Here is a 6,296-nt window from a genome sequence, read left to right on the forward strand (position 1 = left end):
TTTATCTATCTTGTTGATTTTCTCAAAGAACCAACTTTTGGTTCTGTTGATACTTTCTATGGTCCTTTTTGTTTCTACTTGGTTGATTTCAGCTCTGAGTTTGATCATTTCCTGCCTTCTACTCCTCCTGGGTGTATTTGCTTCTTTTTGTTCTAGAGCTTTTAGGTGTGCTGTCAAGCTGCTGACATATGCTCTTTCCTGTTTCTTTCTGCAGGCACTCAGCGCTATGAGTTTTCCTCTTAGCACAGCTTTCCTTGTGTCCCATAAGTTTGGGTATGTTGTACCTTAATTTTCATTAAATTCTAAAAAGTCTTTAATTTCTTTCTTTATTTCTTCCTTGACCAGGTTATCATTGAGTAGAGCATTGTTCAATTTCCACGTATATGTGGGCATTCTTCCCTTATTGTTATTGAAGACCAGCTTTAGGCTGTGGTGGTCTGATAGCACACATGGGATTATTTCTATCTTTCTGTACATGTTGAGGCCCGTTTTTTGACCAATTATATGGTCAATTTTGGAGAAAGTACTATGAGGAGCTGAGAAGAAGGTATATCCTTTTGCTTTAGGATAGAATGTTGTATAAATATCTGTTAAGTCCATTTGGCTCATGACTTCTCTTAGTCTGTCTACGTCTCTGTTTAATTTCTGTTTCCATGATCTGTCCATTGATGAGAGTGGGGTGTTGAAATCTCCTACTCTTATTGTGTGAGGTGCAATGTGTGTTTTGAGCTTTAGTAAGGTTTCTTTTACGTACATAGGTGCCCTTGTATTTGGGGCATAGATATTTAGGATTGAGAGTTCTTCTTGGTGGATTTTTCCTTTGATGAATATGAAGTGTCCTTCCTTATCTTTTTTGATGACTTTTAGTTGGAAATTGATTTTATTTGATATTAGAATGGCTACTCCAGCTTGCTTCTTCTGACCATTTGCTTGGAAAGTTGTTTTCCAGCCTTTCACTCTGAGGTAGTGTCTGTCTTTGTCTCTGAGGTGTGTTTCCTGTAGGCAGCCGAATGCAGGGTCCTTGTTGCATATCCAGTTTGTTAATCTATGTCTTTTTATTGGGGAGTTGAGGCCATTGATGTTGAGATATATTAAGGAATAGTGATTATTGCTTCCTGTTATATTCATATTTGGATGTGAGGTTATGTTTGTGTGCTTTTCTTCTCTTTGTTTTGTTGCCAAGATGATTAGTTTCTTGCTTCTTCTAGGGTATAGCTTGCCTCCGTATGTTGGGCTTTACCACTTATTATCCTTTGTAGTGCTGGATTTGTAGAAAGGTATTGTGTAAATTTGGTTTTGTCATGGAATATCTTGGTTTCTCCATCTATGTTAATTGAGAGTTTTGCAGGATACAGTAACCTGGGCTGGCATTTGTGTTCTCTTAGGGTCTGTATGACATCAGTCCAGGATCTTCTGGCCTTCATAGTTCCTGGCGAAAATCTGGTGTGATTCTGATAGGTCTGCCTTTATATGTTACTTGACCTTTTTCCCTTACTGCTTTTAATATTCTTTCTTTATTTTGTGTGTTTGGTGTTTTGACAATTATGTGACGGGAGGTGTTTCTTTTCTGGTCCAATCTATTTGGAGTTCTGTAGGCTTCTTGTATGCCTATGGGTATCTCTTTTTTTTGGTTAGGGAAGTTTTCTTCTATGATTTTGTTGAAGATATTTACTGGCCCTTTGAGCTGGGAGTCCTCACTCTCTTCTATACCTATTATCCTTAGGTTTGATCTTCTCATTGAGTCCTGGATTTCCTTTATGTTTTGGAGCAGTAGCTTTTTCCGCTTTACATTATCTTTGACAGTTGAGTCAATGATTTCTATGGAATCTTCTGCTCCTGAGATTCTCTCTTCCATCTCTTGTATTCTGTTGGTGAAGCTCGTATCTACAGCTCCTTGTCTCTTCTTTTGGTTTTCTATATCCAGGGTTGTTTCCATGTGTTCTTACTTGATTGCTTCTATTTCCATTTTTAATTCCTTCAACTGTTTGACTGTGTTTTCCTGGAATTCTTTCAGGGATTTTTGTGACTCCTCTCTATGGGCTTCTACTTGTTTATTTATGATTTCCTGGAATTCTTTCAGGGATTTTTGCGATTCCTCTCTGTAGGCTTCTACTTGTTCTCTAAGGGAGTTCTTCACGTCTTTCTTGAAGTCCTCCAGCATCATGATCAAATATGATTTTGAAACTAGATCTTGCTTTTCTGGTGTGTTTGGATATTCCATGTTTGTTTTGATGGGAGAATTGGGCTCCGATGGTGCCATGTAGTCTTGATTTCTGTTGCTTGGGTTTCTGTGCTTGCCTCTCGCCATCAGATTATCTCTAGTGTTGCTTTGTTCTGCTATTTCTGACATTGGCTAGACTGTCCTATAAGCCTGTGTGTCAGGAGTGCTGTAGACCTGTTTTCCTCTCTTTCAGTCAGTTCTGGGGACAGAGTGTTCTGCTTTCGGGCGTGTAGTTTTTCCTCTCTACAGGTCTTCAGCTGTTCCTGTGGGCCTGTGTCTCGAGTTCACCAGGCAGCTTTCTTGCAGCAGAAAATTTGGTCTTACCTGTGGTCCCGAGGCTCAGGTTCGCTCGTGGGGTGCTGCCCAGGGGCTCTCTGCAGCGGCAGCAACCAGGAAGACCTGTGCCGCCCCTTCTGGGAGCTTCAGTGCACCAGGGTTCCAGATGGCGTTTGGTTTTTTCCTCTGGCGTCAGATATGTGTGCAGAGTGTAGTCTCTTCTGGTTTCCCAGGCGTGTCTGCCTCTCTGAAGGTTTAGCTCTCCCTCCCAAGGGATTTGGGTGCAGAGAACTGTTTATCAGGTAGATCCCTTCTGGTTCTGCCTGTGTCTCAGACGCAGCGGTCCTGTTGCTCTTGGGCCCTCCTCCACGGGAACCTAGATGCCTTATACAGTTTCCTCTTGGGCAGGGATGTGGGCAGGGGTGGGCAGTGTTTGTGGTCTCTTCCACTCTGCAGCCTCAGGAGTGCCCACCTGACCAGGCGGTGAGGTCTCTCTCCCACGGGGTCTGGGAGCAGAGAGCTGCTGCGGGTCGGGATCCGCGGGTGTGGGAATCCCGGTAAACACAGGAAGTGCCTGGTCCTAGAGGAATTCTGCCTCTGTGTGTCCTGAGTTTACCAGGCAGGTCTCTTGCAGCAGAAAAGTTGGTCTTACCTGTGGTCCCGAGGCTCAAGTTCGCTCGCGGGGTGCTGCCCATGAGCTCTCTGCGGAGGCAGCAACCAGGAAGTTAAAGTTATTTTTTTAAAAAGATTTCTCAGTTTATTTGGAAATACACAGTTACCCTGGTAGACAGCTCTACTTCAGAACTGCCAAGTGACCAACACCCTTACCCAACCAACACCCAAAATATACCCAGGTGGGCAGGTCCTCTGTAATCAATGCCCGAGATGCATCCCAACTGTACAGACTGTAAATATTCGTTTAGCAAACAAAGAGTCAGAAGCCAGTGTCCCTGAGACGTCTTGCCCCTTTGTAAACATTAACATCCAGGCTACCAGAACCTGGGATCAGTGTGCAAAAATGAGGGTGCCCCACTGCGTGCCCAGAGGAGTAAGGACATAGTTGGCAACTCTAGTAGTTAAGTCCTGAGGGTCGATCCCCCTGCTGTAGGCTGGACAATGCCTGTGACCGAAACTGGGCACTTATTCCACGCCAAGAGTTCACATAAGATAACATCGGCGGTCTTGTCCATAAGAATTCTCCACACGGGCAATCTCCTGGATGACTGATGAAGATGTCCTGAGTTAGCTGATTATCCCGTGCAGATGACTCCATAAACGTTGCACCCCAGGACTCTGCTGGCTTCTTCCCTTCAGCTGCCTGCACCTCTCTGTCTGCACAGAGATCTGCCTTATTCCCCACAAGCAGCACTGGCAGCCGTGTTTTACCATGGACTTCGTGTAGCTTTTGGTACAGGTTCTTAACGATTTGGAAGCTGTGCAGGGAGGTAACAAGAGTACACAAGCATGTAACCATGGACCCCAGTGATGAAGGAATAGGGCAGAATGCTGCATTCATCCTGTCCTGCTGTGTCCACCAGATGTAGGTGAAACTCATCTTTGCCAAGAGTCACTGGCTTGCTGTAAGTATTCTCCACTGTAGGATTGTAGCCTTCCAGGAACTCCCACAAATTGATGTGCCAAAGATGTCTTCCCTTTAAGGACCAAAGATTGTTGTAATACAATCATCCACCCATAGTCACACCTTTTGTCCTTTTAGACTGTGGCCAGGACCTAAGAGCACCCCCAAATCAGCTTCCTAGTCTGTGGGAGCCCCCCAAGCAGTGCTTTCCCTTGGCCTTTTATTGCCACCATCCTTACATGTAGATTCCACAGCGTTTTAGTTACTCAATGCATTCAGTGACGACTTCCCTCCCCACCCGAACCCTCCCCCACCCCATCTCACCCTTTGGAAAAGATTCCCCAGGATCTCATTCACTTTGGCCAAGGCCAAGGATCTCCACCACACCTTCAGATACTAATCCCACCCCCATTCCCAAAGTAATGCGGGGACAACTGGTGCAAGCACAGCCCTATACACTTTAACCCTTGCGCTCCTCTTCCAGCATGCCTCTTCTGAGCTTACGTTTCTTAATACAGAAGATTCATATTGCCTTCCTCCTTCATGGACTTTCTTGTCAACTTAGATCCGGGGTTCCTAAACACTTTGTTGACCTTGTCCCAATTTCCACTTCTCACCTTTGATTGTTTCCTGAGCAATTTCCAGGAGTTTTAGTGGTGCCTTGCAAGGAGCAACAGGGAGAAATGAGATTTGCTCCTTGTTCTCACTAGAAATTGCCTTTTACTCTGAGGGCCACAGGAAGCTCAACTAAGTGCACTGTGCTGGCATGAGCTCCTTACAATCACTGAAACAGTTCAAGTCCAGTAGTTTCCATGATGTGATCTCAGCCTGCAGATCCAGCTCTAACACCTAGCAAGACCTTGAGTTAATATTATCTAGTAATAAAATTGACTTATAAGTTCTGCTTTTAAACTATTTGATTACTTTAAAATGGGCTTGCTTTAGCACTGTACAAAAAGGTGGAAAAGTGTTTTTAAAGGGCAAATTGCCTTTTTTTTTTTTGTCTCACTCATAGGCATTGGAATGTGACTGGAGTTTCCTTACTCGAGAGCTATTCTTTGCTTTCATTTGACTGAGTCTCTTCATTTCAGTATCTTTTTAAATGTATTCAATAAATTAAAACATCATTTGTGTATGTATGCAAATGTTTTAACTGAACTCATCATGCTTGGAAAGAAGTGACAATGACTATTTTGACTTATTACTTTCTGTCTGGTTATGATTATCAAACATTCTGTAAGGAAGAATAAAAGCACCGTAGGCTGTAGGTGGTACAAATGAGCAAGAGAAAGAGCTTCCAGAAAGTCTCTTCCAAAAAGAGAATACTTCCCTCCTTTCTTCCCACTCCACCCACAACCTTCCTCTACTTTTAGACTGTTCCTAAACCAGGAAGTAGAAGTTGTGAGTGGGAAGGGGTGGGGAGTGTGTATGTGTAACCAACAAGGGAATTTATTCTCTTGATGAATCATAATGATCGTACTATAATCACATCCTCCCCCATGCAGTCCTGAATTCCTATGCCAGCTTTCAACTCTCCTTGCAAGTGGACGAGCTGACTCCTTCTGTTGCCTTCACCAAATGTGTAAGCAAAATGGGGTAATAAGAAAATTAGGGTTATAAGGAGCCTGGAGATATCAAGTCTTAGCCTCTCACTGACAGAAAAGGGGAAGACCTAGAACATAATGGGAATCTCTGAAGTCCTGTCACTTACCAGAGACAGTGTGAGGGCTAGGGCTGACACAAAGCCCAAGGCTCAGGAATTTATTTTATGGGATCCGGGTGCTTCATTTCAGTTGTAGCCACTGTGGGCTGCCATGATTCAATAAACTGTATGCAGTGTGAGCAGGAATAGAGGAGAAGAGTCTTTCTGGTGCTTAGGGCATTACACTGTCAACAAAGAAAGTGTGCCAATATCCAATATCACCTCTGCTCCACCTTTCCTTTCTTCCAGTTCCAGTGATAGAGACCCTACAAGAGTTTGTAGGGATAGTTTTGCTTTTATGTTGAAAATCTTTAAATCATTAAAATAAGATAGGGTATCTTAGTTGAACAAGTAGAGTCAACAGCCAGACCAGGAAAGTTCACCTTTTCTCTGTGTCCAGATCTAAAAGAGGTCTTGCCACATAGTACTTAAAATATCTTGGAATGACTCCTTGAATTAATGTTTTATCTTATCAGGACATATTCATCCTAGGCTTTTTTTTTATTAGAACAATGCTA

The 6,296-nt window shown here is 43.4% G+C and overlaps 1 pseudogene; it reads right to left on the bottom strand.

Annotated features, from left to right (window-relative positions):
- Positions 1–3,445: 3,445 nt before the first annotated feature.
- Rhebl1-ps1 (RHEB like 1, pseudogene 1) lies at positions 3,446–4,183 on the bottom strand (annotated as a pseudogene).
- Positions 4,184–6,296: the final 2,113 nt, after the last annotated feature.

Source organism: Rattus norvegicus, chromosome 4, assembly GCF_036323735.1.
Source record: "Rattus norvegicus strain BN/NHsdMcwi chromosome 4, GRCr8, whole genome shotgun sequence".
In the NCBI taxonomy this organism is placed as follows: domain Eukaryota; kingdom Metazoa; phylum Chordata; class Mammalia; order Rodentia; family Muridae; genus Rattus; species Rattus norvegicus.